The 12,676-nt window shown below is 37.3% G+C and overlaps 1 protein-coding gene across 2 annotated transcripts in view; it reads left to right on the forward strand.

Annotated features, from left to right (window-relative positions):
• DOK6 (docking protein 6) overlaps positions 1–12,676 on the forward strand; it is a 443,254-nt gene that overhangs the window by 420,536 nt on the left and 10,042 nt on the right. The gene's annotated exons all lie outside the window — the stretch shown is intronic.

Raw genomic sequence — 12,676 nt, forward strand, 5'->3', positions numbered from 1 at the left:
AGAGAAGTCTCATTCTCATGAAAATGTGTTTTCTTGCATTCGTTTAAATTTTTAGAAAAGAATTGTAGCAAAATTTTCAAGTTTTTTCTTAATATATCATTTTAAGAACTATAAACTTACATGTATTATTCTTGTTATTGATTTGTAGGACATTAATATGGTGTTGCAGTAAATTTCTTTAAATAGCTCACTTTATGGTTCAGATCTCTATCTAAACCGGGAATACTGTACTTCATCATCCTAAGTAGTTCCTTGATTATTAAAACTCTCTAATAATATGTTCAGAAATTAAAACAAAGATACTTTAATATAATATTCTTTATAACTGAGACTTTGAAGATAGCAATGAAATATTTATAGTTTAAAAACTAAATACCTGAATTTTTCATTATGATATATTTTCCCATTCCTCTTGTTAATCAACATTAGTGAATTTTTATTTCATGTATTCTCCAGTCTTTATATAATGTTTTCACTAAGATTATGCCATTTTAACATTTACCATTTTACTGGCTGTCACAGATTGCTTATAAACTTCATAATTATTCAAATGAATTATCTATTTGCTAATGGTAAAGAATTCATCTAAGCTTTGCAAAGAGATCGCAGTTGTAGAAAATTAATATCTCACTAGGTAATTACAATAATTAAAATACAAGAGAAATTAAATGCAAGCAACAGAAACAAATGAATGCTACATTGACTAAAATAAGAGACATAAGACTATTTTTATTATGGAGAATTTATAAAATAGCTATGAAAATATAATTCTATTTGAATCAAATTAAACCATCTTCAAGACAAATCAAATTATTATAAACTACATTATATTCACTATATTTTAGTGTTTGGATATTGCTGTTAACCTACCAGTCTTTTTATAACTGTGGGCTGAGCACTACATAAAATTAAATGATAGGCAATTTTCCCACTCAAATATTTCTATCTAAGGTTTAAAGATATAAGTAAAGAATAGTTGCATGTCCACTTATGAGATAAACAAAAAAGAACCACAGCTTTGAGATGAAAGTCCCATTATTAATAGCAATACATTTATGTGTGTGTGTGTGTATATATATATATATATATATATATATATATATATATATATTATGTATGTTAGAGAAAGGAGAGGGAGAGAGTGAAGGGAGAAGGGGAATAAAAGCCTTTATAAATTAACATTTGGGTAATAGAATGTTTTTTAATTCTGTAAATCTCAAAGATGAGGTTAAGGAAATCACAAATCTCCCACATAGTAAAGCAGCAAAAAGGAGAGTGAAAATAGACAAGATTAGAAAAGTACCAGATCAGTACAGCACTTGAACATATAATTAAGAAATGATCCAGAAAAAGAGAACAGAGGTGGAAAAGAGGGAGAGAAAACAGAGAAATGGAAGGAAATAATTAACAGGAAATTATTTTAATAATTCTAAATATTTCTTGGAAATGAGAGACTTTGGTTCCTTAATTTAAAAATATATATATATAGCTTTTCATCCTGAAGCTTAAAACACTGGAAACAAAGAGAAGTTTCTAAAAATTCTAAACCGGACAAAAACTAACACTATTGTTATCTAATATTATCCTGCACCATTATGTACTAACTCATTTAATACATGATTCTATTAGTAGAAACTATTATGATTGCCATTGTACAGCTGAGGAACTTGAGGGAAAGAGTAAAGAACTTTCTGGATGTCACCCAGCTGGTAAGTAGTGGAGCTGGAAGTCAAACCAAGCAGTCTTCTTTTAGAGTTTATACTATTAACCATTACACAATATAGGAATCCTTAATTTAGGGTGAGAGCCAAGATAAATTCCCAATGAATTAAAGAGCTAAAGTTAGAAGAAATTTATGAAAGTATTAAGAAGAAAGTAGGAGAAAATATTTTAATATTACTGCAATGAAGAAAGACTTGTTATCAAGACACAAAACCCAGAAAACACAAAGACAGATTTGACCACGAGAAATGAAATACTTTCTATAGGAAAAAAAAAAGAAATTAACAAAACAATGAGATGTAGTTTTTTGTATTCAACTTGGAAAAAAGATTTTTAAAAATCTAATAATATTCATATCTAATGTTAAGAAAGAAAGTACTTTTATATCCATTAGGTGGGAATGTAAATTAGTGCAATGCAATTTGACAGTTTATGTCAGAAACCTAGTGACATATAACAGCCATTAAATTAAAAATAAATTTTTGACAATTTGAAGAATCAGAAATTACATGCCATATTTAATCATTGTATGTAATTTTAAGCCAAATTATATAATTTCACAAACAAGTGCAAATACCTCCCAGAAAAAAGGCCAAGAAAATAATTGTTCCAACGTCCAAACCCACTAAATTATGTACATTAATTATGTTCAGTTTTTGTTACCAATTATACCTCAATGAAGCTGGAAGAAAAAAAGTCCCTAGAAAAAGAGAAGATGTTATGAATTAATGTCTCCTGATTCATTTTGATTTTTATAGCTTGTTATAGACTGACTTTATCCCCCCCAAAATACATAGGTTGACTCCCCAAACCAACATACAACTGTATTTAAAGATAAGATCTTTGAAGAGATAAGTAAGGTAAAATGAGATCATATGGGTAGAACCTCATCTGATACAAATGGTGTTCTTATAAGAAAAGGAGATTAGGACAACTGACATGCTCACACACAGAGGAAAGGCCGTGTGAGGACACAGCACAAAGATGGCCATCTGCAAACCAAGGAAGGAGGCCTCAGAAGAAAGCAACCCTGCCAACACCTTGATCTTGGACTTCCAGCCTATAAAACTTTGAGAAAATAAATGTGGCTGAAGCTACCCAGTCTGTGGCATTTTATTATGGCAGCCCCAGCAGACTAAGACATAGCTTTATCTGTTTGAATTGTTTTTTGTTATTCAGCAACACACTTCACAATTTTGAAGGAACGTGAATCAAGTCTTAAGGCATTGAGTTGTGAAAATTGACATTACTTCTTCTCTGAAGCTGTACTGTATCCTAAAGTGACCCATGTGTTTAAAGAACTTCTATAAGGAAAAGGAGAACATGTTCAGGGCAATGCTTTGGCTTCTGTTTCCAGGAAACCTAGGTCTGACTTCTTCTGCACTATCCAGCTTGGCAAGTTGTTAAATACCTCTGGGCTTCTAATTTATATTTTTTCCACATGTAAAATGAAGATATGTGTATGAGTAAGGGTTTTCCAGAGAAATAGAACCAGTAGGATACATATAGATATATAAGAGGAGATCTATTATGGGAATTGATTCACCTTATTATGGAGGCCAGGAAGTTCCATGATCTGCCATCTGCAAGCTGGAGACCCAAAAGAGCCAGAAGTGAGACACAGTCCAAGTCTGAAGGCCTGAGAACCAGGAAAGCCAATGGTGTAGGTCCCATAGTCCAAAGGCCTGGAGCTCTGATGTCTGAGGGCAGAAGAAGATGGATGTTCCAGCTCAAACAGTGAGAAAATGTGCCATTCCTCCTCTTTCTGTTCTATCCAAATGGACTGGATGATGCCCGCCCATATTGGTGAGGGCAGATTTTCTTTACTTAGTCTACTGATTCAGATGCTAACCTGCCCTCAAATACCTACACAGACACACTCAGAAATAATGTTTCACCAGCTATCTGGGCATTCTTTAACCCATTCCTGTTGACATATAAAAGCCATCACAATATGCAATCTCACTGTACAGAGTTGATATGAGGATTTTTAAACTATGATTTCTAAGGTACTTAGCACTGGATCTACATGAAATACATGCTCAATGAACAGTGGTTATTATATTATGGCTTTTCTACATCGCTGTCTTTATGGATTGAAACCATTGATCTTCATTCCCCATTTCTCAAATGTGCTGAACATGAGCCTGGACACCCCCAACAAATCTACTTAAGGTCATGAAGCTACTGAGACCCTGAGATCTCCAACGGAATTTCAGAAGCACTCTAGGAGAGCACAGTGATCAAATCATAACCATACTAGTCTGGTTTGACTTATAATTAAAACAAATTGAGTAAAATTCAGATACAGTTTATAGAAAAGATGTTGGCAATAAGTCCTAGTATTGCTAAGCATAATTAATATATGGTATATTGATTTTGTATCCTGCAACTTTAGTAAATTTGTATACCACCTCTAAGAGTTTTTTAGTGGAGTCTCTAGATTTTTCTAAATATAAGATCATAACAACTTCAAACAAGGATAATTTGACTTCTTTTACAATTTGGATGCCCTTTCTTTCTTTTGTGTAATTGCTCTGACTAGGGCTTCTAGTACTATGTTGAATAAAAGTGGTAAAAGTGGGCATTCTTGTTTTGTTCCAGTTCTTAGTGGAAAGGCTTTCAATTTTTCCCCATTCAGTATGATACTAGCTGTGGGTTTGTAAAAAATAGCCCTTATTTGGTTGAGATATGTTCCCTCTATACCCAATTCGTTGAGGGTTTTTATAATGAAGCAATGTAGAACTTTATCAAGTGCTTCTATAGCATCTATTAAAACGATCTAGTTTTAGTTTTAGTCCTTGATTTTGTTGATGTAATGTATCATGTTTATTGATTGTTAAACCATCCTTGTATCCTGAGGATGAATCCCACTTGATTAAGGTGAATGATCTCTTTAATGTGTTGTTTAATTCTATTTGCTACTATTTTGTTGAGAATTTTTGAATCTATGTTCATCAGAGATATTGGCCTATAGTTTTCTCTTTTTTTCTATATTTTTCTGGTTTTAGTATCAGAGTCATACTTGCCTCATAGAGTAGGTTTGGAAGTATTATCTCCTCTTCAATTTTTTGAAATAGTTTAAGTGAAACTGGTATTACTGATAGGCAAAGGTTGGCAGTGATTCCACTAGGTCCTGGGCTTTTCTTTGGTGGAAGACTTTTATTACTCCTTCAATCTCATTATTCATTATGGCCGTCAGTAGTGTTTCTATACACTAACAGCAAACAATCTGAAAAAAAAAATAAAGACAGCAATTTCATTTACAATGGCTACAAAATATAAAGAAAACAATTTCATTTACAATAGCTATTAATACAAATATAATACCTAAGAATAAATTTAACCAGAGAAGTGAACATCTTTACAACAAGGGACAATATAAAATACTGATGAAAGAAATTGAAGAGTACAAAAAAATGGAAAGATATTCCATGTTCATGGATTGGAAGAATAAATATTGTTAAAATGTCCATACTATCCAAAGCAATCTACAGATTCGATGCAATCCCTATCAAAATACCAATAACATTCTTCACAGAAGTAGAAAAGACAATTCTAAAATTCACACGGTACCACAAAAGACCCCAAATAACCAAAGCTATCCTGAGCAAAAAGAACAAAGCTGGAGACATCACAGTATCCCAATTCAAATTAAACTACAATGGTATAGTAACAAAAACAGCATGGTACTGGCAAAAAACAGAAACACAGAACAATGGAAAGAGTTGAGGACCCAGACATAAATCCACGTGCTTACAGCCAACTCATTTTTAACAAAGATGCTGAGAACATACCTTAAAGAAAGACAGTCTGCTTAATAAATGGTGCTGAGAAAACTGGTTATTTATACACAGAATTAAACTAGAGTCCCATCTTTCACCACATATAAAAATAAACTCAAAATGGAGTAAAGATTTAAATGTAATACCTAAAACTTCAGACTATTAAAAGAAAATATTGGGGAAATGCTACAGGACATTGGTCTGGACAAAGATTTTAGGAGTAAGACCACAAAAGCACAGGAAACAAAAGCAAAATAGACAAATGGTATTATATCATGCTAAAAAGCTTCTGCACAGCAAAGGAAAAAAAGCTAACAAATAAATGAGATGACCTAAAGAATGGGAGAAGATATTCCTAAACTATTGATTTGACTAGGTATTAATAACCAGAATATATAAATAACTCAAACAACTCAGTAGCAAAAAAAAGCAAAATGTAAAAATAAGCAAACTCCTGAATAGACATTTCTCAAAATAAGATATACAAGTGGCAAACAGATATGTATATATAAAAGCTCAACATAACTAATCATTAGAGAAATGCAGATCACAACTACAATGGGATATCATCTCACCCCACTTAAACTGTTATTATCAAAAAGACAAAAAATAACAAATGCTGTCAAGGATGTGGAAAATGGGAATGCTCAAGTGTTGTGGGAATATTAAGTAGTACAGCTATTATGGAAAATAAAATGGAGATTTCTCAAAAAAACTAGCAATCCCACTTCTAGGTACACATCCAAAAGAAAGGAAATTAGTATGTCAAGGAGATATTTGCATTCCCATGTTTATTGCAGCATCATTTACAATAGCCAAGATAGAGAATCAACCTATGTCCATAAACAGATGAATGGATAAAGAAAATGTGGTACATATACACAATGCAATGCTATTCATCCATAAGAAAGAATGAGATCCTGTCATTTGCAGTGACATGGATGGAACTAGGGTCATTATGTTAAGTGAAATAAGCCAGGCACAAAAAGACAAATATTACACGTTCTCACTCATATGTGAGAGCTGAAAAAGTGGATCTCCTGGAGATAGAGAGTAGAACGGTGGTTTCCAGAGGCTTGGAAGGGAAAGTGGAAGAAGGAGATAAGTGACGTTGGTTAATGGAAACAAAAATACAGTTAGATAGAAGGAATAAGTTTCAGTATTCCATAGTATAGTAGATAAATTATAGTTAACAATAATTTATTGTATTTTTCAAATTAGCTAGTAAAGAACTCCAATATGTCCAACACACAAAAAGAGATAAATGCTTGAGATGATGAATATCCCACTTACCCTGACTTGATCATTACACATTCTATACATGTTTCAGAGCATCATGTGTTCTCTCAAAATATATGCAACTGTAATATATTAATAAAAAATATACAAACATACATTTAAATAGTAAGTTTATTTATTACAAGATATTGTAGAGAGCCCTGGGTTGCTTCTACTTCCATCTGGTTTTCACATTTACTTAACTGCCCAATTATTAGATACTCTGTATGTATTAGTCCATTTTCACACTGCTATAAAGACATACCCAAGACTGGGTAAGTTATAGAGAGAAGACATTTAATTGACTCACAGTTTTGCGTGGCTGGGGAGGCCTCAGGAAAGTTACAATCATGGCGGAAGGGGAAGAGTCACATCTTCCTTGGCCTCAGGCGAGAGAGCAAATGATCAAAACAGGAACTTGCCAACAGATCTCGTGAGAACTCACCCACTATCGCAAGAACAGCATGGGGGGAACCAACCCCATAATCCAGTCACCTCCCATCAAGTCTCTCCCTCAACACCTGGAGATTTCAATTCAAGAGGAGATTTGGGTGAGGACATAAAGCCTAACCATATCACCATAAGAAGCTTCTGGGCCGGGTGCGGTGGCTCACGCCTGTAATTCCAGCACTTTGGGAGGCCGAGGTGGGTGGATCACGAGGTCAGGAGATCAAGACCATCTTGGCTAACAGGGTGAAACCCCGTCTCTATTTAAAAATACAAAAAAAATTAGCTGGGTATGGTGGTGGGCGCCTGTAGTCCCAGCTACTGGGGAGGCTGAGGCAGGAGAATGGCGTGAACCCGGGAGGTGGAGCTTGCAGTGAGCCAAAATCGCACCACTGCACTCCAGCCTGGGCGACAGAGCGAGACTCCGTCTCAAAAAAAAAAAAAAAAAACAGCTTCTGGCCCCCAATTCATTGCAGTAAGAGCCTGTGAAATAAATAAAAGGGCTCTCTTCTGTACCCAAGTCGTTCCTTCCATTCTGTCCTCCACCATCCATCCATGCTTACATCTGCAGCCTGCCCGCTCCTTTTTCCTCTAATGGCTAGAAGCTACTTGTTAAAGGATGACAGCGTCTCCTCTGTGTCTATCTAGGCCCAACTGTTAATGCTTTGACTCTGGGCTGCTTGTGTCCTCATCAGATGACTTTGTTATTTATTTATCACATTGTTTGTTGTTTTCTTTGTTATTTATAGGGACAGTACCCTTTTATCTCCCCCAGATTCTAACAAAGTAATAAAACACATAAATTCCAACTATTAAATAGCTTTACCAGGCCCATTGTCTTTTACCAATTAATACTGCAAGTTTTATGCTTTGGGATCTTTCTGACTTTCTACAAAAACAATTTCCTTCATAGTATATATCAAGAATAAAATCAGTGTTATTAAGATAAAAATTCAGAGACTAGCCAAAAGGGAACCCTTGTTGGTCATTCTGTGTCAGCAACAATGCATTTCTTAATTCCTCGGGAAGGAGAGGATATTCACAATGTGTTGTCAGTCTCCATTTTTTCTTCCATTCATAATGTGAATCTCTGGTCTTGCATTTCAATTTGATTGTTATTTTCTACTGAATTTGTGCTCCTTCTAGTTCATTACGGGTTTGGATTTTTTATGATACAGCAGGGAAGCTTCTTTTTAAGGCTAGAGTGGTTTTGCTTTTATTGTGTGATACTCTTGAGTTCCTGGAATTAGAGAGAGGGTCATATAATTTTGGCAGAATAAAGCAAATGTTTTAAATGTCTCTGTAGCCAATATATTTTCTTATTTATGGAATGGGACTACATTTCTAGGGCATGTATACATACCCTAGTGAGAAGCTGGCAGGTAGTGGTAGTATGAATGTCATTTCAGAGTATACTTGAACTACGAGATAAATGTGATATGTTTTTTTTTCCCCAGATTGTCAACATTACCTAGATATATGGGTAGAAAATAGTATTTTCTATTAAAACAAACATGAATACACAATAGATTAGCAAAGGTAAGAGGACTTTTAAAATAAACCAATAACCATTAACAATTTTGTTGCTTTTAAATTGTAGCATCCCTTAGATTCCAAAGGTACATATTTGCCTTATTTGTCTTTAGTGGGTGATCTGGAGGAAAAGTTAAGGAAGCATTTAACTAGAGTCCTTGTATAGTGTGATGAGCAAGGCTATTGCATCAGGTTTTTAATTTAAGCCACAGAGTTGATTTTTATTTTGTTTTGCTTCCATCAACACTGTCTAGGGGCATAATTCAAATGAACATTGAAAAAATGCTTAATTATTTCTTTTTTATTCTCATACTCATTGTTGCCAAAATCAGACAGCATTTACAAAACCTTCATATATAGAGTACTGACTGAGGTATGCTATTTTTGTAATATGTATTAAATAGCATCATTTGTGAATTATCTGTAAAGGAACGGTTGCTGTAAGAAAAATCATAATTTAATTTCTAATTAGACTAGAAATTCTTCACAGAGGAGGTGAAGAAAGCGATGCTGACCTTGAGGGCGAAAATATTCTAAGTATGTCATAGTGAATGTCTTAGTCTTTTTTGTGTTGCTATAACAGAATACCACAGACTAGGTAATTAATAAGAAAAGAAATTTATTTGTTACAGTTCTGGAGACCGGGAAGTCCAATATTGAGGGGCCCACATCTAGTGAGGTCCTTCTTCTTGCATTATCCTATGGTGGAAGGCTGAGGGGCAAGACAGGATGAGACAGCAAGAAGGAGCAGAACTCACTTTTATAGCAAAGCCACTTCTGTCATAATTAACCCACTTCGGTGGCAATGAAATTAACCTATTCATGATGACAGAGCCCTCATGACCTAATAACCTCTTATTAGGCCCCACTGCCCAACACTGTTGCATTGAAAATTAAGCTATCAACACACAAACTTTGGAGGACAAATGTGAACCAATTACCAGTGAGAGACAGCATATTGAGATGGTGGAGAAAGCACAGGTGTTGAGCAAAAAAAAAAGTGCAAGAATATCACCCCTTTAGTGCAGAAAAAAGAAAATTAACATTTATTGCCTATCTGTCATACTAGGTGTCTCCTATATGTTGTTTCATTTAAATCCTGAAAATACCTTGGGAAACTATATTCTCCCCATGCAGAAAAAATGAGGCTCCAAAAGGCATGGAAGAACTCAAGTCTGTCTGTTTCAAAAGCCCATGGTAGTGGGGGAGTTTGCACACTGTGCAGAGGAAGTTATTTGTGATTATTGAAGTGACATGTACAGTTTTATAACATGCTCTTCTAAGTCCCATTGGCTTTCCTCTGTGACCCCGTATAGCACTGGCTGTATGGACTCTTGATTTGATGTTTATTGTTGTCTGTCTTTGACCATCATTCAAAACAGCATGTGGACTCTAAAAGTCATACTTCCACACTTCGCCTTTCCTGTGGAGCCTGGAATTTTTTAATAGATGATGGTTAATATTAATCGCATGATTGACTTTTTACATCTAAGATTCTAGGATTTAAAAAAACGTGTTAATAAGCAAAGTCTAATTTGAATTTTCTTTTTTTATTTTTTTATTATAACTTAAGCTTCACTTCTCAGCCCACAAGTAGTGTGAATTAAAGCTGCCTCAGCATTTGTTCTCTTTCAGATATGTCTAAAACTTTAAAAAAAAAAAAAAACAGGATGAAACCAAGGCCAGGAGCATTATCTTAATATTATACTTTCCAGCTATCTTATGCTGATAAATGCCAGTATCCCCAATTACAGAAACTATGAATTGTCATCTAGAGTCAATGGTAAGATGAGACAAAATCATCAAAACTTTTAAGTGCTTTTTCCCATATCAGCTTAGTGTATCAGAACTTTGTCATTTCATCATGCCAAAATGCCACCTCCTTAGGGAGGCCCTTGCTGACCTCCCTAGTTACCAATCCTATTTGGCGATTACCATGACATGGTGGCAGCACTTAGCATGGATTAACTCATTGATTTAATACTCAAAAGGATCATATAAGCTAAGTGCCACTATACCATCCAGAATTTTTAGATAGGGAAACAAACCCAGAGATGAAGTAATTCCCTTAAGATGGGTTACAAGCTAGGAAGTAGCAGAGGCAACATATATACCTGGTGTTCTAGCTCCAGAGATCCTACTTCTAACCTCTAACTGCTCCCTTAAAATCTCCCCTAGCCCCTCCCCTAGAGCCTCTCCAGCTCCTCCCCCTTCCCTAATCCCTTCCCTAGCTGCTCCCCTAACTCCTCCCCTAGTTCCTCCCCTAATTCTTCCTGCAGCTCCTCCCCTAGTTCATGACTGCTTCTTTCCCTAGCCCCTCCATTAGCTCCTCTTTCCCTAGCCCCTACCTTAGTTCCTTCCCTAGTCCCTCGAACTCCTCCCCAAGCCTCACCCCTAGATTCTCCCCTAACTCCTCCCCTAGATGTTCTCCTAACTCCTCCCCTAGCTCCACTCCTAGTCTCTCCCTAACTCCTCCTCTAGCTCCACTCCTAGTCTCTCCCTAACTCCTCCTCTAGCTCCTCCCCATCCCCTCCCGTGTCGCTCCCCTTGTCCCTCACCTAGACTCTCCCTAGCTCTTCCCCAATCTCTCCCTAACTCCTCCCCTAGCTTCTCCCCGAGCCTCATCTCCTTAGCTCCTCTCCTAGTCTCTCCCTAACTCATCCCCTAGTCCCTCCCCTAGTCTCTCCCTAACTCCTCCCCTAGTCCCTCCCCTAGTCTCTCCCTAACCCCTCCCCTAACTCCTCCCTAGCACTTCCCCTGGCCCCGCCCCTAGTCTCTCCCTAGCTCCTCCCATAACTCCTCCCTAGCACTTCCGCTGATCCCGCCCCTAGTCTCTCCCTAGCTCCTCCCATAACTCCTCCCCTAGCCCCTCCCCTGGTCTATCCCATGACTCCTTCCCTAGTCTCTCCCTAGCCCCTCCCCTAACTCCTTCCCTAGCCCCTCCCCTGGTTCCGCCCCTAACTCCTCTCCTAGCTTCTTTGGTAATCACTACCTTAACCCATCCTTTAACCCTCTTAACTCCTCCCCTCCTCTGCCCTGCTTCATTTTTCCTTCACTATATCATCAGGGTCTTGCAGGAAAGAAGATGCACTCAGCTGAGATTAAAAGAATTTGATGAGGAGACTGCTTCAAGAGCTGGGGGAACCGATGAGAAAATGCAGACATGCGCAACAGCAGGAAGCATCACCACCCTCAGGCCTGCGGGCCAGGCGAGGAGGAGTGCGGGGCAGGACCCTGGGAGAGAGGGGAAGGAGGGACTAGTAGAGCCTCCAGGCGCCGTGGGGCAGAAAGTTCTGGAAGCTCAGAGGACTGGCGGTGGCAGAGCCAGGGGCGTGGGGCAGGAGGTGCGAGGGAAAAGCCCCTCTTCTCTTTGATCCCCTCTTGCTGAGCCTGGTGCACTTTCCTTGACGTGGACAGCAACAGAATCCAGGACATAGTGAATCTAAAACAACTTTTTTTTTAATGCAAGATTTTTCTCTCAGTATTTTGACATTTCAGTGGTTCTACCGCTAAGTGGTTAGGTGGTTCCGTTCTAATTAGCCTTTTACCACCCGGTTCATCCGAGTTTCCTCCCTGCATCCCAAGCTTCCCGCAGTGAGAGAGTATTTTCCACGTCGCCAAACACACCTGGCAATAGAACAGGCTGAAAGCGAGTGACATTGCCAAGGACAGAGCCACCTGCGGAGCCTGACACAGAGATGGTCGGTGCTCGGCGTTAACAGATTGTCTTCTCTGTGTTCCTCGCCCAGGCGATCAGATGACACACAAATCAGACTCAGCACAGCCCCTCCTTTGGGTAAAATAGAAACTCTGAAAGAGCATGACTTACTACATCTATTTTTCTTCTCCCTCTAAGCTCATCCATTAGATACAAGTCATTCTCAAGTATGAAGAATAATTGCTGGCTTAAA

Source organism: Pan paniscus, chromosome 17 (genome assembly GCF_029289425.2).
Source record: "Pan paniscus chromosome 17, NHGRI_mPanPan1-v2.0_pri, whole genome shotgun sequence".
In the NCBI taxonomy this organism is placed as follows: Eukaryota; Metazoa; Chordata; class Mammalia; order Primates; family Hominidae; genus Pan; species Pan paniscus.